Source organism: Choloepus didactylus, chromosome 6, assembly GCF_015220235.1.
Source record: "Choloepus didactylus isolate mChoDid1 chromosome 6, mChoDid1.pri, whole genome shotgun sequence".
NCBI lineage: Eukaryota > Metazoa > Chordata > Mammalia > Pilosa > Megalonychidae > Choloepus > Choloepus didactylus.
The window spans coordinates 23,801,206-23,827,709 of record NC_051312.1 but is presented as its reverse complement, the minus strand read 5'-3'; the positions used below and the strand labels follow the sequence as shown (position 1 = coordinate 23,827,709).

General features: G+C 35.0%; 1 pseudogene; it reads left to right on the top strand.

The window, feature by feature from the left end:
• The first annotated feature begins 8,218 nt into the window (after positions 1 to 8,218).
• Positions 8,219 to 8,976, top strand: LOC119536721 (annotated as a pseudogene).
• Positions 8,977 to 26,504: the final 17,528 nt, after the last annotated feature.

Genomic DNA, 26,504 nt, shown 5'->3' with positions numbered 1-26,504 from the left:
TCTTGGTTGAATAATTTAAATTCATGGGGCTTCTGTTTCCTCATGTGTGAAATGGGTGAGTTTTGATTTCACTATCATCTCTTTCATTCTAAGATTTATTTATATCATGATATTAAATCACTTCTCAGCCTGTAATAGTCATATAATTCTCAGAAAGATATAGAGATCAGATTAGATAAAGCAATAAAAGAAAGCTGATGGAGACAAAGCAAGTTCTGTTTGATTTGAAAGGTGGGAAAAGAAGTCTCAGGTAATTTCTCCATCTTCAAACTGTGAGTGTTTGAGGACTTCCCAGCTTTACTTTGTCTTGGTCTTTCAATTTGTCTGTTGACTTGAAAGAAGAAGGAAAAATCCTACCCTTTCACCTCAACACTCCTTCATGAATTCTTCTAACCTTTCTAGTTTCATGCCAGCTTATATTAGTTCTCCCAGTTTGGATGACTTTAATTTCTGGAAGAGGTCATCACTGAATGATAATTTAAAAGGGTCTAGGAAAATTCAGTTGTGGTATTTCAAGTACTCTTGGTGGGTTTACTGGAGTGTCTGGGTGGAAATAGTTTGTGGAATAGTTTTGATTAAAGGTGATTTCATGATGATTCCTCAAATCACACTATACATGTAAATGATTCCTCTAATTATATAACAGGCTATGGTTACACAGTATCTTGGATAATCATTAGGAATTTTATCCACTTGTTGAGTCCTCTTCAACATCCCTGTCAAATTTAGTGACCACAGCTGTTACGGAACTCTGTGCTCTCGGCTACCCCTTTGCACCAACCTATCCTGGAACATCCTGCTTTGGGGAAAGTGTGTTGCTGTGTGTCCTCAGGTCTATGAATTAGACTGGATGGAGGTACAGGTGTAGTTTCTATTATGCAATGTAAAATGATAATCATACCCATACTGATAGTGTAATAATACAGATTTAGAGCTCAAGCACATCTCTTTGTGTTTACATGCTGACACCCCTTTGCTTTTTCTTCTAAATTAAGAAAAATATTATTCCCCACTGAGACAGAGCTTCATTTTTAAAAAGTTCAAATCACAGCATTTTGACAACTGTGAATTTGTTGTTTGAATTTCATCAATCAGAGACAGTATTTTTGAACTGGATTGAATTACGACACCATTGTCCATAGAACAAGGTCCTAGAGGAGTCCTGCTTCCTCCTTGAACCAAAATCCAAATCAAAGGATTCCTTCCTCCCTTTTCTGACCTTCTCAAATCTGATGCAGCCTCACTTTCTTATGAAATGATGAAACTTATGATTGGTATTGTCTTATTCACATGCATGCTATTCTAGCTCATAGTAAAAAACAGATGCACTTTATTATCTTAATAGCATCCCCTTAATAATTTTACTCTCCCCTTACTTCTGAGAATAGTATCTTGCAAATGTATTACACAGTTCAAAATACAGAAGTATAATTGAATTCACCTTTTCCCCATAAAATACATCTAGATTAAAATTAGTTTATAGGAGAAAAAAACTCACCAGTATTTTCCAGTGTTTCAGTTGTGCTTTGATTTTGTATTTCCTCCTGATATAATTTGAGAGCAGCTGACCAAAATAAAGGAGGAATGCTGTCTAAAGAACTGCTTTGTGAATAGTTAATGCCAGAGAATCTTTTACTACATGATTGCAGGGGCTGGTCAGGCTTTGTTAGTACTTGTTCTATCTACCACTTACTGATATCTACTATTTCACAGTATCTTTGAAGATAAATCTTATTTTCTTTACTTCTTGTAGGTCTATATAAAAAGAATGATGCAGAATGTTAATGACCTTGGGGAAAGCCTTTACCCAATTTCTCCCTTCATAGCCAGAACCACGTCACAGACTTAAAAAGAGCTTTAATCTCCTTTTGTCTTTTTACTTCTTCAAAAAAATAAAAATGTATCTTTTCTGTAATATTTAAAATCCAATCAATTCTCACATTAAGGTCTTTAACAGCAATCTAAAACATTCCAATAAATGTATGTAATTTATGTGATTATTTTATATTGTATATCTTACATATTGAGGTAATGTAAAAAAATCACGATCTTTGTTTGGGGGTTATTTAGTTGGGGGACATAAGACATTCAAACTGGCACAGAAAACAAAAGCTGGTTCTTTTTAGAAATCAATAAAATTGAGAAATTTCTGGTCAGGTAACCAAGAGGGTGTGGAGGGAGAGGGAGAAGATACAAATTCTCAGTATAGGGAATGAAAGAGGAGCTATCTCTCTTGATCATGCAGGTATTAAAAGGATAATAAGGGAATACTATCAACAACTCTATGCCATATATTTGACAACTTACTTGAAATGAACAAATTCCTTGAAATCCACATAGAACCAAAACTCACTAAAGCAAAAATAGATAAACTGAGAAAATCTATATCTATTAAAGAAATTGAATTTGAGTTTAAAAAAATCCAGGAAAGAAAACTCCCAGCCCAGATTACTTTAATTCTGAATTCTGCCAAACATTAAGAAAACAATAACAATAATCCTACACATTTTATTTAAGAAAAGAGAAAAAGAAACATGAGCCAATTAATTTTATGAAGTCACTATTACACTAACAGCAAAACCAGATATACATATTTCATGAAAACTGCAAATCAATATTTCTTATGAACATAGACATAAAATTCCTTAACAAAATGGAAGCAAAATGAATCCAGCACTATATAAAAAATGTAATGCATCACAACTAGATGAAATTCATCCCAGTAATGTAGACTCGTTCAATATTTGAAAAAAAAAATCCTTGTAAGTCACCACATTAATAGACTGAATAAGGAAAACCATATAATCATAGCAACATTTGCAGAAAATGCTTTCAACAAAACTCAACATTATGAGAGCCAAAAGCTCTCAGCAAACTAGGAGCAAAAGTGAACTTCCTTAACATAATAAAGGGTGTCTATGAAAAACAAATAGCTAACATAATGCAAATGGTGAGTGACTAATTTCTGTCTGAGATCTAGAAGGAGGCTAGGATGTCATTTTTTACCATTCATTATTTAAAAATCCATGTAGTAGATGAGTTATTTTTGAGAAAAACATATAGCTTGAAATAATGGGAAGGTGAGCCAAAATCTGTGAGAAGAGAAGGGAAGCATAAGGGCTCCTTTGAAGACAATTCAAAGACTAGTAGGAGATATGAAAACACTAAATCATAATTGGGGGCAGCATCTAGCAGGAAAAGAGAAAATGTTGAGAAAAACATTGAGTTGGATTATAGATAATAAGTAGCTTTCCTAGAATCCTTTGGCAATTAGTTCTTTGGAGGCAAAACAAAATTTAGAGATTGCATTAATTTTCAATACCTTGAGCAATGGCTTAGCATTAGCTTTATAATTTTACTATTTTAATTGTGTGATAAGACACCCATAGAAATATTAATATACAGAATAATGGATATACATATAAGTTAATCTCTGTTATAACCCCCACTCAGAACAAGAAATAGCATCCCTACATCGTTTTATAGCCACATCCTCTTTCTACCCTTAAATGACACCTTTATCCCAAGAAATAACTTTCTTATTATCACACAGAAAGAGAGATATCTATTGGCACTCTAGGAGTAGAATCACCATGTGAAGGGTTGCAGCCCAGGTGGGGGAACCAACGTACTCCTTAGTTTGAAGCTGTTGGGGTCACCAACACAACTCACACAGCACTGGATAGAACATCTTACTCACATAAAGTAAAGACAAGGGGAAGTCAACTTCACTAGTGGCCTGGCAGTTCCCATAGCCAGCAGGTCTCAATCCATACAGGAAAATGTTCCACATGGAACACTCTCTCTTATGTGGATGTGCTCTAGAAGTGGAGGAGCCCCATTCCTTCCCCAACAGGGACAGATATAACCCTAGGGTGTGAGATGGATACCATAAAACATGCTCACTTTAATCAGACTGTCTGCAATGAATATTTACATATGCTTAGGACAGTAGGAGAAGGAATGTACTAGCAATACCCTTATCTACTAGGGGATTGTGTTTTATCTCACCAGGCATTTCTGGTCCTGAACACAGATGCATTTGTGGGTCCCAGGGAAAGGTATCAGGCTGCACTAGGACTGTCCTCTTCCCTACATGTCTTGTAACATCTCTGTGCACTAGCTTCTTCATCAGAGAAATTGGATTGGTAACAGCATCTAGCCCATAGGGTTGTTGCAAAGATAGATAAGTTAAAGCCCACCAATTGGTTTATGCCTGACATGGAGTATGTTTGCTTAATAGCTGTGATTATGAACACACAGAGCAAAGCAGAAGAAAGCACTATCTTTGAATATAAATGTAAAGAAAGGAAAAGATTATTGATACTTATAGGACTAGAAGAAAATTATAGAATGTTCACTTTGACAGTGAACTGCACTGTTGACACGTTTTCTTAATGAGCATTTTGTAAAAGCCCCCCAAAATACAAAATTTTTACATATATGTAGTTTTCTAGAAAACCTACTTCAAATGGAAATACATAAAGCCCACATGCAGCCATTTTTCCCCCAAGAATATGATCTACATGGGACTACTTAGGAATGGATGGAGATCATTTCTTAACATAAGGACCAGAAGTATAGTTTTCTCCTAAGATTACAGAGAAAGGAAAAAGGAAACTCAAATTTCATATATACCACATGTCAATCATCAAAACTCTTGAGGACTGTGCAATGAATGGGAATCAAAAAATAAGATTCTATGTAAGTTTCATTTGTAGAGTATTTGTATTCCAGTTGTGGAGTCTTTCTGTTAACTTGGATCTAAAGAGATGGAGAGTTGATTACTTGGGAACAAATAATTAACTTGAATGAAATAAGCAATGCCATGGGAGGCAACAAAAGTGCCTTTAGAATATATTCTTCACCTAAAATTTTACTTAACATTTGAACCTGGAAATCTTCAGAAATAATTTGGTGCTATTAATAAAGCTTATATAGACTATGGTTTGATTAGTCTAGGGAAAAAAAAAAAAAACACTTCTCTTGCCTTCAGTCCTTTGTGGGCTGACACCATCATTTATGTGAGTTGCTGTTTGACAAATGACAGTAGCTCCTACAATGGTACAAATTTTGTTTATTTTTCTTTGCATAAATTGGGGGGGAAATAGAAAGTAAAATGAATTAGTAGCACTAATGGATTGTGCTGAAGAGATGTCAAGTCAGAAATTTGAAAGAAGAATGACTGGAATTTCAATGAAGAGATGATCGATAAGACTATTATGGAAAATGGGAAAAATAGGAAAAGCTTCAAAATAAAGTCAGAGGATCATATGTAAGTTACTTATTTATTTATTTCTCCCTTCCTACTATTTTGCTTAAATTTGTGACAAAATATTAGTTAGCAGCTAATTTTAAAATAGACAAAAATATTCTCAGATAAAGGGGTGTTCTAGTTTGCTAATGCTACCATTTTGCAAAACACCAGAAATGGATTGGTTTTTCTAAAGGGGGTTTATTTGGTTACAAAGTTACAGTCTTAAGGTCATTAAGTGCCCAAAGTAAGGCATCAGCAATAAGGTACCTTCACTGAGGGATGACCAATGGCATCCAGAGAACACCTGTTAGCTGGGAAGGCATCTGCTTGCTCCAAGGTTGAATTTCCAAATGCATTCTCCAAAATGTCAGTGCCAACTTTCAATGGCCATCTTCAAAATGTCTCTGTAAGCTGTAGCTACAATGAGCTCCTTCTGTCTAAGCTTTTATAGGGCTCCGCTAAACTAACCAAGACCCACACTGAATGGGCAGGGCCACACCACTATGGAAATAATCCAATCACAGGTATTACCCACAGTTGGGTGGGTCCCATCTCCATGGAAACAAACTAATCCAAAGATGCCAACCTAATCAACACTAATACTTCTGCTCTCAAGATTGCATTGAAAAACATGACGTTTTGGGGGACATAATATATTCAAACTGCAGAAGGAGCAATACATTTAAGGAACACCTGATTGTCTATTAGGAGTGGGATTACATATTCTAGAAAAATAAAGTGAAAGTCACAGAATAATACCACCCAGTTCATTGGAAGACTGCATATAAAAAAGGGACATTCTATTACAAATCTTTGGAGAAAGTCAGTAGAACTTTGGCTGAGAAGGACATGATTTATATTCTCAAGAGGACTTTATGTCGGGAAGCAATCTTGGAGATCATTTTAATGGTTTCCCTCATTTTACAGTTAGGAAAATTATGAGTCAATAATACACAATATCATGAACTGAAGAAGTGGATTGTGAGGACATGCATCCAGATCTCTTTATTCCAACCCACTTTTCTTGCATGACAAATAGCTAGGATTGCAATAGCACCACTCACACTTCAAAGAATAAGAAATATATTGCTCCCTACAGAATTATGTGAGGTGCACATTTCTAAAATTCTAGAGCTTGTTTACATATGTAAAGATCCCAATTTTATTGGGTTTGTGCCTTTTCATGGAAACTTTGGCCTAACGTACACTTCTATGCTTCCATTTACACATTTAAATTTGAGTGGCTGTAATAAGGCAATGCCTGAAATTCAAGAAGTGCCCTTATTTTTCCTGAAAGATTCAGAAATGTATGCAAAATTGGGGTTGGAGAAAGTAGTGTTAATGTTAAAGTTATACTGTTGCTTCCGTTTTTCACTTTTCATTTCTTTAATCCTAAAGTGATTTTAACTTATTATTTTTATTGGTGTACATTAATATTAACAATATTTGTCATTTGTGAACTGTTTTATTATTTGTAAAGTTTTATCTCATCTATTATCAAAGTTGAGTCTCAGAACCAATCACAATTATATTGAGGAGGATATGTTTTCCTAGGTTTCAAATGAAGAAAAAAGTTTTTTGAAAAATTAAGTGACTTGCAAGATCACATCTAAATTTAGTGGATGAACTAAGACATGTAACAAGAAATTCCTCAAAAAATACAATGAAAAATTCAATTTTTTACTGGAACTAAAATATATGGCAGTTAATATGGTGGTCCTATGACTATAAACAAGCTGAATCAAGGAGAATTTCCAAGTAGGGAAATTATGCATCAGCTGTAGCCTTCTGAACTAACACAACTAGAGATTCAAATAATATTTTTAGCCCACTTGTATAGTTTCAAAAGCACAATATATTGTAATATTTGGAATTAACTTTTGCATCAATAAGTGCAGACAGATTGATTACCTGGTTTTGCCTGAGAACATTCCCAGCCTTACTTTTCTTAGAGGTTTAATTTAATTTAAGAAACTTCCTATGCTTGAGGGTAGATTATGGACTTATTTTTTCAGGTGGGTTTTTAATCTCACATATATGATTTTGTTTACAAAAATTCTAATGCAAAATTCAAGCCAGTTATATATTCAGTATTGCTAATTTTTATTGTTTTCTTGAATTACCATAGGACTAAGCATCCTTGTGTTCAAAAATGTCAACAAATTTTTCACTAAATCACTAAGGAAACAGATAAATAAGAGAGCAAATAACCTTAAAAATATTCAAATATTACATCAGACTCTTGAAGAGAAAACCTTCCAATTTAAAATAATTTCCCATAGATTTACTTATTTTTTTTTTATGCTACCTCATTTGCTAATAGATTTAGGTAATGTATACTCCACCAATAAGAAAAGCTTAAACTTCACATTTACCTGTATACAATTAAAATATCTATATGATTTATACTTTTTTCATTAATAAATTTTAAGTCCTAGAAATTAAGAGATATATCCTTTGCAAGGAGTTATTGTAGATTACATTAAGCTTCAGAAATAGTACCACAAAATAAAACTTTAATATTGTTGATTGATCAAAGGCATTCATTTCTACCATGGCTGGGATTGTTCATAATTTGCTGGAAACCTTAATGGAAATCACCTACTGAATATTCACAGAATATTAACCAATATCCAATTTTTATCCTCTGAGACACTTGAGCAAGGTCAATAAATTCTAGTTAGTTCCTTGAATAGAATAGGGACTATTGCTTTTCTCAATAAGCGCTTCTAAATGTGGGTTCATATATTATGTCATTTCAGGTGATTAACTTATTCTATGTACACTGGACCATGGAAAAAAAGCAAAAATGCCACTGTATTTATTTTCTTGGAACTTTCCCCAAACAAGCACACAGAAATACTCTGTTTTGTGTTATTCTTATTTTGTTATGTCACTATTTGGTTGGGAAACTTTCTCATAATGATTTGTGTCTTATGCAGTCAGCTAATTGACTAGCCCATGTATTTCTTCCTTAATTACCTCTCACTCTCTAACCTTTGCTACACACCCACAGTATGCAAAAACTAATGAATGATTTACTGCCAGAAAAGATCATTTCCTGTAATAACTGCATGGCATAGCTCTTTTCCACACATTTCTTTGGAGGCATTGAGATCTTTATCCTCACAAGGATGGCCTATATCTGCTACATGGCCATCTGCAAGCCCCTGCACTACACCGTCATCATGAGGAGGCGGAGATGCAAGGTGACCATCATAGCATGTTGTACTGGGGGATTGGTACACTCTGCCAGTCAGACTCTTTTCACAATCTTCTTACCCTTCTGTGGTTCCAATGAGATCAATCACTACTTTTGCAATGTGTACCCTTTACTGAATTTGGCCTGCACTGATACACACATAATGGGACTCTCAGTCATTGCTAATTTTGGCTTAATTGCTTTGGTGACCTTCAGTGTCTTGATGTCTTCTTACCTTTTTGTAATATGCAACATCAGAACATACTCTACAGAGAGCCAGAGCAAAGCTCTTCTACTTGCAGTTCTCACAGAACCAGAGTGGCACTGTTTTTTTGCTCTTGCATTATTCATTTATGTTAGACTGGCCACAACTTTCCCAGAAGATAAAGGGCTTGCTCTTTACTACACAATTATTGCCTCCATATTCACCCCTATTATCTACACCCTGAGGATGATGGAGATGAAGAATGCTTTGAGGAAAGTTTGGTGTCTTCAAGTGCTCTTGGAAGGAAAGTAACTGTTCTGAGGTATTTCTGCTTTTCAGTACATTGTTCCCTGAGACCAGGACAAAGAAAATGATCCATCCTCCTTGCCTGCCTGACCTCACTGCTTGAAGAGATAAATAAGCAAACAGAAATCCTGCCATCCCTGTTGTTTTATGCTTCTACACTGATATCAACGCATTGAGCATTGCTGTTATTTACTCTTCTTCATTTATCATAATCCTGAAGTTTCTGTTCATATGATATAAAATAGCAAGGCAATTTCTTAAACATAAAGGATCATGTCACTTACTTGACATTGTAGTGAAAAAAAGATAAAATAGATAAGGTATTTGCAAGTGCTTAAATGCAGAAAGACTGAATAAAACATTGCTTTCCATTTGTTTTAACTATTTGCTGTATTATAATTACAGAAAATTGTACAAATCATATGTTGACAGCTCATGAATGTTCACAAATTGAGCATTGCCATGTAATTAGCACACAGATCAGAAGTGAGAAATTATCAACAAGACATACAGAAATCCCCCTCATGGCTCTCTACAATCACTACTTCCCAAAGTAACCACTATTTTTTAACTTCTAAAATCAGAGATTAATTTGACCTGTTTTTGCACTTTATAGAAAAGGAATGATACAGATTTTTCTCTTTTGTACCTTGATGTTTTGTGTATTTTCTAATTGATTATTTTCATTGATGTAAAGTATCTTATTGCATGAATAAAAGACAATTTCATTTGGTTTTGGATAGACCTTTGGGTACTTTCCCAATTAGGCTTGTTTTAATTTCCTGTTTGCTTAATGAAATACCATGAAATAGTTTGGATTAACAACAGAAATTTATTGGCTCATTGTTTCAGAGATTAGAAGGCTTGCTTCCTCCCAGGGTCAGTATCTTCTTGTTGGCCAGCAATCTTTGGGGTTCTTTGGCTTTTCCATCACATGGCAATGAATATGGCAGCATCTTCTTTCTCTCCTGGGTTCTGTTGACTTCCAGATGCTGGCTGTTCCCCCCATGGCTTCTCTCTTTTTGTACTTCTCTTTAAAGCTTCCAGTAATAGGATTTAGACCCATGCTGATTCAGTTGGGTCACACCTTATCTAAAGTAACCTCAGCAAAAGTCCTCTTTACAAGGGTTGACCCCTACAGGAATGAGTCAAGATTAAGAACATGTTTTTCTTGGGTATGTAACTCCAAGCCTCCACAGTGCTACTGTGAACATTTTGAAAGATGTCTTTTGATGAATATATGTCTTCTGTTGTTTTATGTGAAGTATGTTTTATATTGGAGTTGCTTAAAATTTTAAAATAGTGGTTGGCTTCTTGTATACTCTTTCATGATATATTACTGGCCTAACAGAAAGACCTGTGACATGGAAACAAAGAATTGTCAGTACAACAATAATAGACTAAGTGGAAAATAAAGACTTACAAATATGTGAAAATTCTGGTTCTTCTCGGTTGCATGTGACGGGATATAGGATATGCTGATGAATGTCAAGTAGCCTGCCAATCATAGGCAAAAAGAGGAAATCACTTAGAAAATCACTTTGCATAATGGAGTCCAGAAAAAACCCCAAGGATAGAGCATTAGGTGATGTAATAAAGATTTACACACAGGCAACCACCATTGGGAAATATGAAATAAAATCTCTACTGAAATATATGGTCTTGATTGGCATATTAAGTAAAAATGGAAAATTCTGTTTGGGGATCCTAAGAAGGAAAAAATGGATTTTGTGAGCTCCAAATAAGGGCTTGAGATGGGGGAGAAGCAGATAAAGAAGGGATGCCCAGCTAAGGCTCAACTGCCTCACATATACACACAAACATGCACATGTACACAAACACAGCATAGAAACTAAATTATCTCCTGAAGTTTCTATTTCTAGCATAATTGCAGTAATTAATATGCTTGTATAGAAAACCTAAAATGCAACAGCACATACAAATTTTTTTTGGATCTCATAATAAGTTACTGATATGGGAGATAATTGGGCTAGAAACAGCAGATTACACCTTGAGTAAACACTAGCTTTGTAGGAAAGGTAGATAAATGATAACTAGTAGATTGATAGAAAATATATATTGAGAAAAAGAAATAAGGTCAATTCATTAATATATTTTAATATACAGACATAATTGTAGGCATAATAGATATTGTTCTGGTTTGCCAATGCTGCCAGGATGCAAAATACCAGAAATGGATTAGCTTTTATTAAGGGGGTTTATTTGGTTACACAGTTACAGTCTCAAGGCCATAAAATGTCCAAGGTAATGCATCAATAATTGGGTACCTTCACTGGACGATGGCCAATGGTGTCCAGAAAACCTCTGTTAGCTGGGAAGGCATGTGGCTGGTGTCTGCTGCAAGTTCTGGTTTCAAAATGGCTTTCTCCCAGGATATTCCTCTCTAGGCTGCAGCTCCTCTTCAAAATGTCACCTTCAGTTGCTCTTGGGGCATTTGTACTCTCTTAGCTTGTCTGGAGAAAGAGTCTGCTTTCAATGCCATCTTCAAACTGTCTCTCATCTGTAGCTACTCTCTCAGCTCCTGTGCATTCTTCAAAGTGTACCTCTTGGCTGTAGCAAGCTTGCTTCTTCTGTTTGAGCTTATATAATGCTCCAGTGAACTAATCAAGGCCCATGCTGAACAGGCATGGCCACATCTCCATGGAAACCATCCAATCAGTTACCACCTACATTTGGGTGGGTCACATCTCCTTGGAAACACTCAATCAAAGAATTACAATCTAATCAACACTAATACATCTGCCAACACAAGACTACATCAAAGATAATGGCATTTTGGGGGATATAATACATCCAAACCAGCAAAGATATATATTAATATAAAATAATGTTACAATTATATAACAGATACATAATACATATAATATATATTATATAATATGTAATATATAATAATGTCTATAACATTAACATACAGGCATAATTTTCTTGAGTAACCATCAGCATAGTAGAAAAGGTAGATAGATGATAGCTAGAAACTAGATAGATAGATAGATAGACAGAACATATTGAGAAAAAGTAACGAGGCCACTGCAAATTAAAGGCAATAAATGAAGGAGGAATCAGATGAATTGGAAAAAATTTGCATTAACAAAAAGATGCACCTTAAATATAAGGATGTAAAAATTTTGAAATTCATGGAGAATATAGAGCAGGTATATACATTAGGATTCGAAGCATTTTTGTTTGCATGAATTTGTGTATGCATCTGACAAAATAGGCTTCAAAGAAAAAGGTATCACTTCTTAAGATCATTAAATATTGAGAGAACTTACAACACAGAAACATTTACAAATTCTAAGTTTGTACATGTATATAAGGATATACAGGATTTGGTCCAAAACAACAAGTGGTACTAATGTACATGTATGCAACTGTATATCCCACAATTTGAAAGTGTACATGAATTATTTCAAACAATTCATCATATTTATACCACAAATTAATTGCCACCAAATTTTAAGAAAACCTGCACCATATAGAACAATTCATCCAACTACAATTAAATTAAATTATAAATAAGTCATAAATTTATCTGAAAAGTCTCAAATATATGGCAATTTAAAAACAAGCTTCCATAAAACTAATAGCTCAAAAGAAATTATAATAGAAAGCACAGAATTTTTGTAAATAAAGATTAATGAACACTACTATTTATCAAATTGTATTGATAAATGCAATGTCCAGAGAGAAATTTGCATCTTTTGTATGCATTTTTATTGTGAACTTGAACATATAAACAAAACAGTGATAACTTACAAAGTATGATTTAACAAGTAGTTAGAGAGCAAATTTCAAAGAATGTTATGGGTTACAGTTCCACAGTTTCATTTCATTCCTTATTGTGAAATACAGGATATATATAGAAAGGTGACTTTCAAAGCACAATTTAACAAAGCTGTAGAGCAAATTTCAAAGAATGTTATAGGTTAGAGTTTCACCATTTTAGTTATTTCCTTCTAGCTATTCTACTACCCTAGAATCTAAAAAAATATATATATATATATATTTGTTTAGAGTTTCAGTATTCGTGATCCTTTGTTTAATCATATTGTTTGTGTTCCTACTTCTTCCTCTCATTTAATCACTTTCCCAGTCTTCAGGGGTGTCTAGGCATTGATCACCCTAACTTGTTCATATTAAAAAGGGGTATTGATGTTATGGGGAAAGGGGCTGCACCTGGTTGATGTTCTTATAGAAGCTGTTTTGTATCTTTAAAATTTTAAATATGTTAAAGGAAAAAACATATATTAGTACAAAATAGATGATTTATTATAACTTAATCACAAACTGAAGCCAAAACAAAATTACCTACAGAAAATTTTAGAGCAAAGCTCATACTGAATGGTGAAACATTAAAAGTTGTTCCTTCAAAATTAAGAACAAGAATTGAAGCGTATTATCACCAGTTCAAATAAATATTATTCAATATTATACTGGACGTCCTACTCAACACAATTAGACAAAGAAACAACAAAAAGAAAATTATAAACATTGAATTAGAAATGAATGTTTTAATATTACTGTATGTCCTACAGAAATTAAAATGATCTTAAGGGAATATTAGGAACAATTCTATGCTAAAGTTAAAAGACTGACAGTGCCAAATATTGGTGTGGTGGAAAATCTAGAACCATCATATGTTGCTGGTGAAAATATAAAATGATACAGCACTTTTGAAAACAATTGCAGTTTCTTACAAATTTAACATACACTTAGTATATGACTCAGCACTCTACTCTTAGGCATTTATCCAAGAGAAATAGAAACATGTCCACACAAAGACTTGTATATGAATGTTCATAGCAGCATCTTTCCTTACAGCCATAAATAGGAATCAATCCAATGTCCATCAACTGGGAATGAATATACAAAATGTGGTATATCCATACAATGGAATATTACCCAGCAGAAAAAGGAAGAAATTAGCAATAAATGCAAAAAAAAAAAAAAGATGAATTGCAAAAGCATTATTTTAAGAGAAAGAAGGTATATATACAAGATTACACAATTATTTTTAAAGTATTTTTCTCATGGTTTTCTTGTGTCCTCAATATTTGAAAAATGCACTGAGAGGAAAACTGGTTTGTCCCTGCATCCCCCAAAATCTCTGAACAGCAGATCCCAATGGGTATAAATCCTGGATTCATGCCGCCTGCTGGAATTCAGCGCACCTCTCTGAGATACTCCCCCTCCTATTATTCCTTATAATTCCCATTCCCTCAGTAGCTCTCCACTACCTGCAAGCAGAAAATTTCTCTATTTTTTCCCTTTTCTAGATTTTCAATTTGTGAGTGCTGGTCTCCTGCCAGCCACTCTATCACACACAGATGCCTAGGATTCATATTTTAATCTCCACTCTCAAGTCCCACTAGTCCAAAGAGTGAGTTCTTAGACTTGAAGAATGAAAGGAATAATTTTCTAAAAAAAATTTTGATTGTATCTCTCCCCTCTTCAAGAAAATGTGCATGATATCCCACAGACCATGGGATAAAATCAAACTTTTTATTAAACAATGTTATACTTAGAAATAACCATAAATTGGCCAAAGTCTAATTTTCTGATCTCAGAATTCACAGCCCTGGATGGGAGTCAGCTTTGATATCAGGTCAAACATGGTGTAAATTCTGATTCTGCCAACATCTGTGAGCCCTTGACCAAGTTGCTTCAACTCTATAAGCCTTCTTTTTTTAATCTTTAAATTATGAATAAATGTATGCTTCAAAGGATGCTTTGAGTTTTAAATTAACTGACTTATCAAATGGCAAAGTGAGTGTATTTGACACTAGAAACAGAACTGTTTCAAATGCTTTATGCCTATATATGACACATTTTCAGTAATAATCATGTAAAATAATGAGCTATCAATTTTCTTTAAACAATTATCAAGTAAAAAGGTATGCTTCCTTTTTAAGGATATAATTGAAATCCAATAAAATATTTCAGGCAAAAAACAAAATTTGCACCTTTGAAACAAAATTATTCACTTTAAATTTGTAATGTTTTGCTGTTTTAAGTTTTAAACCCAAATAAAAACTCCAAAGGGTCACACAGAGTGACAGAACTGGAGTAACTCAAGTTCTTTTTCTGAATCTTTATACTCACTGTTCAATTCTTATTTATTTTAACTCAGCTATTAAGTGCAAGAGTGTATAGTGGGTGGAAAATAAAAACTGTGCTGGAAGCAAGCTCCAAGTTAAAACCTTTCTCTTTGTATTAGTTTCCTGTTGCTGCTTTAACAAATTAGCACATGCTTAGTGAATTAAAGCAACACACATTTATCCTTTTAGGGTTCTGGGATCCTGAAGTCTAAAATGAGTACTATGGGGCCAAGATCAAGGTGTTGGCAGGACCAGTTCCTTCCCGAAGCTCCAGAGGAGAATCTGTTCCTTGCCTCTTCCAGCTTCCAGTGGCTGTTGGCATTCTGTGACTTGTGGCTGTACAATTCCAATCTCGGCTTCATTTCCTTCTCCTCTTCTGTGTCAAATCTCCCTACACCTCCCTTTTATAAGGACACTTCTTATTACATTTATGGTCCACGTGGATAATCCAGGATAAGCTCACCATGTCAAAATCCTTAACTTAATCACACCTGTAAAGACTCTTTTGCCATAAAGTAATATTCACAGGTTCCAGGAAGTAGGACCTTGCTCTCTTTGGAGAGCATTATGCAGCCTCCCACACTCTCTAAAAGAAGACCTGCAGTTTGGGAAGATTGTGTAACTAAGAGTTCTTCAAATCCACCCCTCATAAAGGAGACAATATTTAGTAAAGAATAAGTAATAAAATGTGATCATTTGAAGCTAGCATATACAGTATTAAAATTAATCAGTAAAAGCAGCATTATTTTAAAAATGTAAATCAACAAAAAATTCATTTTGGCTTTTTTTTGATTGAGAAAAAAAGTGGGTGTTTGGTATGAGACTAGGGAGGGAGAGTGAAGGAACAGTTCTCAACTTACAGCTGAGTGCTGAAAAAAAATCAAGAATCCTTTGTTGTTGTTACTATTTCTTAGTTTCTTTGGGGCATTATTTCCAGTTGGTATTTTGGAAAATTTAAAACAAGTTTAACACTAGTACAAGGAGCCACAATGAACACAGTACCCCATTTCAACAATAAGAAACTCATGTTAAATAGTATTTCAGCTCCACCCCCAATTAAATACCTACTTCTGTGTTTTTTTAAAAGCAAATCCAAGTTATTTATCCATAAATATTTCAGTAACTATATTTAAAATGAAAGAACTCATTTTGTTTTGAACTTAATATGCCTCAACAAGAAATTAGCATAGTCTAAATATGAAATTAATATTTTATTATCATAAAAATCCAGTTAGTATTTAGATTTTCAATTCTGTCAGAAATGTTATATATCTTTTCAGCTTTTTAAATCAGGATTCAAATAAATTCCATGCACTACAATCAATTGGTTGATATTTCTGTTAATCTGTAGGTCCCTGGTCTAATACTTTTTTTGTTGTCATTGAACAAACTTGTTAATTGTATTGTGGAGTGAGTGTTTCAGACTGGACTGTGTTAATTGTATCTCTGTGGTTGGTTTATCATATTTATGTGTCCTCACAATTTCCTGGAAGTTAGTATCCAAATCTTGAGATTTGATCAGATTTAGGTTCACTTTATTTTGGCAATGGTATCCCTTTTAAAACATATTGATTCAGTTTTGAAAAACCTGCTGCTAAGTGAAAAGCTGTTAAGTAAGTTGCTCAGGTAGCTAAAGTGCCACTTCCTTTTGAAGCCTGATTACACACATTAAACTGAGAAATTACAATTTCTTTCATGCATATGTTTCATTAAATTTCTGTTTCAAGCACGTGTTATATGCTTACTAGCTCTACAACTTTGAGCACATTATTTAATCTCTAAAACTTTCCATATTTTCATTTGCATAATGAGATAATAATTCTTTTGTGAATTCAATTTTATTGAGATATATTCACATACCATACAGTCATTCACAGTGCCATTATATATAGTTGTGCATTCATCATCACAATCAATTTTTGAACATTTTCATACCACAAAAAAGAATAAAAATTAAAGTAAAAAAAGAACATGCAAAAATCCCATCCCCCTCATCCCTCCCTATTATTCATTTACTTTTTGTTCCCATTTTTCTACTCATCTGTCCATACACTGGATAAAGGGAGTGTGAGCCACAAGGTTTTCACAATTGCATGGTCACACAGTGTAAACTACATAGTTATACAGTCATCTTCAAGAATCAAGGCTACTGGTCTGCAGTTCAACAGTCTCAGGAATTTAATTCTGACTATTCCAGTATACTAAAAACTAAAAAGGGATATGTATATGACACATAAGAATAACCTCCAGAATGTCCTCTTGACTCCATTTAAAATCTCTCTGCCACTAAAACTTTATTTTGTTTCATTTCTCTTTCTTCTTTTGGTTAAGAAGGATTTCTCAATCCCATGATGCTGGGAGCAGGCTCATCCTTGGAAGTCCTGGCCCATGTTGTCAGGAAGATTTGCACTCCTCGGAGTCCTGTCCCACATAGGAGGGGGAGGGCAGTGAGTTTACCTGCAGAGTTGGCTTAGAGAGAGGCTACATCAGAGTAACAAAAGAGGTTCTCTGGGAGTGACACTTAGGCACAATTATAAGGAGACTTAGCCTCTCCTTTGCAGTAAAATGCTTCATAGGGGCAAGCCCCAAGATTGAGGGCTTGGCCTCCTAAATTGGTAGTCCCCAATGCTTGTGAGAAGATCACAAGTAATTCCCCACTTGGGGAAGTTTATTATTTCTACATTTTCTCCCAGTCTCTCAAGGATGCTTTGCAAATGCATTCTTATTCTCTGCCCAAATTACTCTGGGATATATCAGGACTTCACAGTAACCTGTACAAACCAACCTAATTTCACTCCCTACTCAAAGTTCTATGTCATAGTGTTTGAATAAACTGACCATACAAATTAAATTATATAATATGCTACAAAAAAATACAGATTTTGCACTTAATAAAGATCTCTTCCTTCTATCTCACACAAAAGTAGAAGTTTTAAAACACAGTCAGTATCATCCTTTACCCTTTAGTCTGACTTACCTTAGTCCTGACCAAGTCCATTTCATTCATACTTCTAATCAAAGTCTGATCTCTTTTTCAGAGTCTTTACCATTTGCTGTATGGGATAATGCTGGCATTCATAGTTGCCAGACTCTGGCTGTGAGTCTCAAGTGTCACACAGAGATACCTAAAGTTCCAGGGACTGACCAGGTTATGAACAAAGAGCTCAGTATCTCAGTATTTAGAAATAGTTATTACAAAACAGGAATAGATGTAACTGCTGTAAGAGCTTACAATCTAGGAACCCTTACAATAAGCATTCTGATGATAACCTATGCTCTCAGATTCAATTCCCAGAGTGTGCACATTATAGTTAGTCCATTTTTATGAGGCATTATATTTGTCTCCTTTGTTTCTCATTTATTTCACTCAACATACTGTCTTCAATGTCCATTCACCTAGTTGCATATCTTATAACTTTATTTCTTCTTGTAGAAGCTAAGTATTCAATTGTATTTATACACCAGAGTTTGCCATTCCATTCATCAGTTTTTGTACCCTTAGGCCACCTCCATCCACTGCAAATTGTGAATACAGCCTCCATAAACACCACTGTGCAAATGTCCATTTATGTCCCTGTCTTCAGGTCTTCCAAGTATTTACCCAATAACACAGTTTCAGGACCATATGACAACCCCATGTTAACTTCCTGTGGACCAATCACATTGCCCTCCAGATGTGCCGCACCATTCTACTTTCCTACCGAAGTAATTGTAATTAGGTACATCCCTCTCTCCACATTTTCTCCAGTATGTGTATCCCTATTTTTATTTTTTTGACAGTTTTATTCACACACCATGCATTCCCTTCTAAGTAAACAATCAATGGTTCCCTGTATAATCAAATAGTTATGCATTCAGTACCACTATCTATACGAGGACATCTCCATTTCTTCCACAAAATAAAAAGGAAGAGGCAAAAAAAAAAAAAAGAAAAAAGGAAAAAAAGAAAAAGAAGGAGAAAAATGGTGACTACCAAAAATAAAAGAAAAGAAAAACATTAAATAAAAGGGTCAGACAACAACACCAATGCCAAGAATCCCATACACCTCCATTATACCGTTATATTCCCCTTTTATAGTCATTTAGCTTTGGTATATCGTCTTTATTACAATCAATGGATGCATATTACAATGCTACTTTAGCTATAGACTCTAGTTTGCATTGATTGTGTTTTTCCCCAATACCATCCCATTTTAAATACCTTCCAAAGTTGACATTTATTTGTTCTCCCTCATGTAAAAACATTCTTATATTTGTACATTTAATCAAAATCATTAACCTTTCTATGCTTCACTAAGTTATACTGTCCCAGTCTTTATAGTCTATCTTTACTTTTGGTGTTCTCCATGCCCCTAACCTTCCTCTTTAAACCATATTCACAGTCATGTTTGTTCAGTATACTTACAGTATTGTGTTACCATCACCCAGTATTGTGTTTTTCAGTTCTGGATCTATACAATCAATTCTGTTTAACATTCTATACTTCTTTACTATCAAATGTCCAGTCTGTACCTTCTTTCTAGCTCCTTGGTATCCTCATTTCTACACTTTTCTCCAAACCTCTCTCTCCTGTATTTAGGTATCTATCTGTAGGACTCCCTTTATTATTTCTTATTGAGGAGGTCTCCTGTTTTTGAACTCTCTCTGAGTCTGTTTATCTGTAAATATTTTAAACTCTCCCTCGTTTTTGAAGGACAATTTTGCTGGATATCAGATTCTTGGATGGCAGTTTTTCTCTTTCAGTTTGTTGAATGTATCATACCACTGCCTTCTCCCCTCCATGGTTTCTATGGGGACATCTGCACTTGGTCTTATTGAGCATCCCTTGTATATGATGAATTGCTTTTCTCTTGCTGCTTTCAGAATTCTCTCTTTGTCGTTGACATTTCACAATCTGATTCATATGTGTCTTGGAGTAAGTCTATTTGGATAAATTCTTTTTTTGGGTATGCTACATTTCTTGGACCTACAATTTTATGTCTTTCATAAGAGTTGGGAAATGTTCATTGATTATTTCATCTATTATTCTTTCTGCCCCCTTTCCCTTCTCTTCTCCTTTGGGGAAACCTATAATGGGTATATTTGTGCACTTCATGTTGTCATTCAGTTCCCTGAGCCCCTGCTCAGATTTTTCCATTCTTTTCCCTATCTATTCTTTTATGCACAGGATTTCAGATTTCCTGTCCTCTAATTCCCTAATTCTTTCTTCTGCCTCTCCATGTCTGCTGTTGTATGTCTCCATTGTATTTTTCATCTCTTCTATTTTGCCTTTCATTCCCATAAGTTCTTCCATTTGTTTTTTCAAGCTTATGAATTCCTCCTTATGTCACCCAATGTCTTCTTTATAGCTTTCATCTCTTTTGCCATTTTTTCTTTTAACTCATTGATTTGATCTAGCAGATTTGCTTGAAAATCTTTAATTAGTCATTTCAACTCTTGAATCTCAGTTGAGGTGAGATTCACCTCAGATTGACTGAGCCATATCTTTTGTGTTACCTGGTGTGGTTCATGATTTTTTTTGCTGTCTGAGCTTCTGGTTTCCTTGATTAGTTTATTCCGGAGGCTTTCTTTCTTTTGTCTTGGGTTTTCTTTGCTCTCTATCTTTTCTTTGTTTCTCACACTGGCCAGTTGTCAGGTTGGCTCTGCCCTCTAGTCCTCCCCCCAAAATCAGGCACCCACCATGCCCTGCCACAGGCACCATAGTAGTCAATGGCAACCCCAGCAAGTTTACTGTGTGTGGTAATATGTGTGTGTGTGTATGTGTGTGTGTGTGTGTGCTGGATTCCAGTGATGCTCTGTTTTCTGACAGGCAGCAAGACCTGGATTTCTTTTGGAACCTGCTTTAACAGTTAGGTTGCCCATATTTCTTAGCTAAAACAGGGCCAGGTTTCTGTGCAGGACATGCAGACCAGCTCCTGTGGTCCTAATAAAGGGTTTGGAGCATCTTTTTTAAAAAAGTGTTTCTATTCCCTTGCACTTTCCAGACTGTCCAACCAATGCACTGTTCAGTAACTTAATTGTCCTCAGATGCTGCTTTGCCTCTGAGCCCAGGCTGCATCTACAGAGCTGAGCTGAAATTGTGGGATCCCTATGTTCTCACGTTGCCAGCCAAAATCTGGTCAATGTGGGGCTCCACCCGTGGCAAAGTACTCCCTCAGCTGCCCCAGTACTCCAGCCATCCCCAAGGCAAGGAAATGGCCACTGGCTGCTGCTTCCCTCACGGGCGGAGGAAGTGCTTTCAGACTCAGGGCTGGAAATGAATTTTCTCAGAATCTTTGTCCCTCACTGACTTGGGCCTTGAAATGTCCTCCTCTGTCCCTGGGGTCTTCAAACAGTGGGGGTATGTCTCATTGCTGTGAGAGATTTTAAAATCCGTATACCTGGTGGGCAGGGTCCCATCTGCTGATTCTGTGCCTTTCCCACAGAGACTGACTGAGGGGGAGGGGAGAGGATCAGTTTTTCTGGGACAGTAGATTCCTACCTTCTGTCTGATATTTCTTCTCCGTCTTCAATTTGGCATTTAGAGGTTCCTTCTCCAGTCTGTATCATCCTCCAGAATTTCAAAAAATTCAAAATTGTCCTTTTTTACACTGAATCTCTGGAGAGGAGCTTTAGTAGCTATTTACATTGCCATGTTGATGACATCACCCCTACAGTGATGAAATCACCCCCATATTGATGATGTCACCCAATAATTATTTGAAATGATTAAAAAAGATGATATACTTAAAATGTTTAACTTAGATCCTGACACATCTTTGCTTCCCAAAAATTGTCTTAAATTATTAACAGAATTATTTTCCTAAGTAGGTGAATCTGATCTAGATTAAATAAACGTTTAATTTCCTAAAATCTTACATGACATAAGATGCCCTTTTGATATATGCATTTTTTGCTTGATGGAAGGCAAAATCCAACTAATTTTCAGGACAGATGGTACTGCCAAAGGGAGAGGGAAAAGAAAATTTAGTTATTTTGATTATTCTCTTTTCCTCTTTCTCCCACAACTAACCCTGTACTTAAGCAATGGAAGTGATCATAGATATAAACAACCTTGCATCGATTGTGGCTGAAAACCCAGGGGAACGAGCCAGTAGAGATACAATTTTGTTGTTAACTGACTCTTAGGCATTAATGTTGCTTCCATTCATGACCCTTGTTGGGACTCTGCATCTCTCTTTGATTCTCACTGCTCTTTCCCTCTCCAGAGATAGAGACCTTCTCCAAAGGAAACTCGGTTCTCCCTTGGGGTTACATAAGTTTACTTCTTGCTCTTCAAACCATAGGAATAGCCAACACTGTCAAAATTTCCTGAACTGGTCTGGGTCAGAGTAATAGCACTAAATTAAGAGACACAAAGTCAAGAGTCTGACTAACACAAAAGTGGGAAGTAAGTTTATAGCCTGATAATTCCCCAGTGGACAACTGGTTGGTGATATTTGGTGAGAATCATTTTATAAAAATGCTTCTGGGAGAACAATTTGTTAGACCTATCAAAGACCAATTCCTATGATTTCATCTCAGTTTATATTTGGTTCTTGCCAAGCAAATTCCCTTCAAGCATAGGAATAAAGGAGAAAACTCCTAGGATGTGTATATGCATACTGCTTTAGCAGTTATTTCAAAATGTTCCATGTTTATTATTCAGTTAGATCAAGTGAAAATAAATTTTATCTGCAATCAAAAGACCAAACCACTTTCCTGCGAATTGATACGCATTTCTCTGTGAATCCAAGATTGTATCAGGCATTTGACTCTTCCTTCAGCTTGCAAAGCAATGAGATTTTCTTCCAGAAAAACAATCCTGAAGATATTTTCAGAGAATTGACCTAGATTTGCTTGACTCAATGTTTTATGGTCTTGCATTCATATTTGTATGGCAATAAGGGTTAGCAAGATCTGTGCCAGAGGAGAATATGTGAAGCAGACATTTTTATTGAGTATCCAAAAACTAATCTGAAGATAAATCAGAGGGAATCATTCTAATGTCTGTTTTAGGCTAATTACTTTCCCCTTAATATTTATTGTCTTTAATTGCTATTATAAGACTATCCATTTAACTGTGGTATACATATTTGAGTAAGAGTAAAACATGTTTTAGCATATGTGCTTAGTATTAATTGTATATTGCAAGCATAATTTGAGAACTTAATAGAATGTAATAGAATTAAAATTCTGAAATGTTCAGAGATTTTAAGCGTCTAATATTCACTGATCTTTCCACTTTTCAAAATACCATTCTCCTAAAATAAATTTGACTTACCAGAGTCTGTGAAGTTTATATATCACATTCTGAAGGTGCCAGTACAATATCTGTGTATTTCATGCCAACTTGACTTTACCTATAAGTAAATCCATTTTCATGATGTTGAGTACACACCAAAAGGGGTGGACAATTCTATTTGACAGTGCTTCAAAAGCATAATCTTTTCCCCACCCCACCCAGAGTAGAGACACTGGGACCAGGTGAAAATGTGTGGAAAAAATTTTTTGAATATCTTTGCCAACTGATTCTGAAAGAAGCATTTAAAAAAGAACAGTTCTCACAAGATGCATCAGGCAACTCTCTGGAAACTTCTTTAGCAGAAATATTTCCTTTAGCAAAATGCCTGGGATCTGAATTCAATTCAAATAGCAGTACTCTAGGAAGAGCAACCAGTGTCTTAGTTGTGACTCATGGAGCATATATGAAGACTAATTATTTTCAGACTGACCTTAAGTGATCCTTACCAGCAATTGTGAGCAAATCTAAGACTGTATCAGCCAGTCTCAATGTGGGGATTAGTCTCTTTATCAGAAAATTGGAGGAAGAAAAAGATGCAAACCAACAGTTCAGTGTGTTTGTATGAACCTAAAAGAGTATCTAAATGGAGTGACTGAAACTCACTAAGTTTAAATCTACATCAAAATCTAACAGTTTCAAGCCTCTGAGGGAAGGAGTGACTTTGGATTTATTTATTTCTGTCCCCTGATAGTGCTGGTTTTCAAACAGCTAAAAAGGTTTCTATTACAGCAAGTTATAAAGTTCAAATGCAATCATAGCCATGTAAAACAATAATGGAAATACATTTAGAAATGACTTATTTGGGTACAGTTATTTTCAAGAATAATTTTCTTCACCACACTCAGTTCCATCTCTGGATTGTGAATGGATGAAATGATTCACTGTTGTAAGATGGAGGATTAATAACCTTGTTACTGTGTTTCTTTCCTTTTTTCTTATGTTGATATTTCTCTTTACTGTTTGAAAATCTAGCCTCTTTTATTGGCTCTTGGTAAGAGTACTGGTTAAGTTCATGTCTCAAGTTAGCCAGATGATGGTGCCCAGCTGTCTGGCCAGGAAAGCACTAGCCTAACAGTTGCTACAAGGACATTTCATGTCTGGTTGATGAACCAGAGGGATTGGTTTATTGGATCATCAATCAGTTGGTTGCATATGTGGCTGGTTATATCTGCAATCAATTGGGGGAGTGTCTTTCACAACGAGAGAATCCAATCAATCGAAGACTTTTGAGAGAGTGGAAAAAAGCCAGGAGAAGGTAATTCAGAGTTTGTCCCTGGAAGGAGCAAGGAGGGTTCACAGGAGCTGAGAGAGCTCATAAATACTTGGAGAAGCAGACAGAAAGATATTTTGTGATGCTAAGTTAAGAAATGAAGCCAGAGTTTGCCCCAGAGAGGTTAGGTGTGAACCTACAAGTATTTAAATAGAAAGCCACTGAAGCTTTGAACTAATAAATCCCCTTCATAAAAGCAAATCCATTCCTGGAATGTTGCATTACTGGCAGCTTTAGCAAACTGAAACAGTAAGATACTGTATGCTTTTTACTATCTCGAACAGTGTTTGGGAGAAGAAACAGTTTATTTGGTAATTCCCACTGCATATTTATGGCAATAAATGTCAGACTTTCCTGGTGTTAAAAATGGGTTGGTATAGGGGAAAAAAACAATCAATGCAAACTAGAGTCTGTATTTAACAGAAACATTGTATTATGCTTCCTTTAATGTAACCAATGCAATATACCAAAACTAAATGCCTGTAAGAGGAGGATATAAGTGAGCAGTACATGATTCTTGGCTTTGGTGATGTCCTTTTTATTGTACTTTATTTTAATTTTACCTTTACTTTGTTACTTTTTAGCTATGATATTTTTTCTTTCTTTTTATTTTTCTTTTGCCTTTCTGCTTTTTTTGACTTTTCCTCTTTCTTCATGCAAGAAATTGAAATGTCTTTATACATATAGTGGTGGTGGTGGTGGTGAATACATAAGTAGGTGATTACACAGGGAACCATTTATTGTTTACTTAGGATGGAATGTATAGTATATGAATAAAACCATCTTAAAAATAAAATAGGTTGATGGATGAAACTTGAGGACAGTATGTTTAGTGAAAAAAATCAGGCACAATGCAACAAGTACTGTATGATTTTACTGATACTGATATAAAATAATTATAATACCTAAACTCATATTAGACATGAAATATAGTTTACCAGGATATAGAATGAGACTAAAGAATGGGGAGCAGTTGCTTAATATGTGCAGAAGGCTTAACTAGGTTGAACTTAAGCATTTGGATATGGACAAAGGTGATTGTAGCATGTTATTGTGAGAATAATTAACAGTGCTGAATGTTGCATGAATGTGACAGGAAGGGGAAGTTTAGAGTCACATACATCACCAGGAGGAAAGCTGGATGTTAAAACATGGGAATGTATAACACAGTGTATCTTGTGGAATTAGAAATTTTTTCCATGAACTAGAACAAATGTATGACACCATTACTAGGGAATTAATAGTAGAGGGGTATATGGGGAAAAATGTACCTATTGTAAATTATGAACTACATTTAGTAACATTTTAATATTCTTTTATCAACATTAATAAATGTACTATACCAATATGAGTCAATAATGGAAGGGGGATTAGAGTTATGGGAGGATTTGAGTTGTCTTTTTTATTTTTATTTCTTTGTTAGAGTAATGAAGATGTGATGATGAATGCAAAACTATTTAATGGTACTGTGAACAATTGATTGTACACTTTGGATGATGGTGTGGTATGTGAATAATTTCAATAAAATTGAATAAAAAAAATGTAAAGAGATTGGATCAGCCATCAAAAACCTACAAAAAAAGAAAATTCCAGGAACAGATGGTTTCACATGCCAAGTCTTACAAGCATTCAATAAAGAATTTGTACCAATACTGCTCAAACTCTTGAAAAGGCTGGAAACCTACCTAACTCATTCTATGATAACCACCTCACCCTAGTACCAAAACCAGACAAAGATACTATAAGAAAAGAAAATTACATACCAACCTCCTTAATGAATATAGATGCATAACTCCTCAACAAAATACTTGTAAATTGAATCCAAGAGCATATTAAAAGAATTATACACAATGACTCA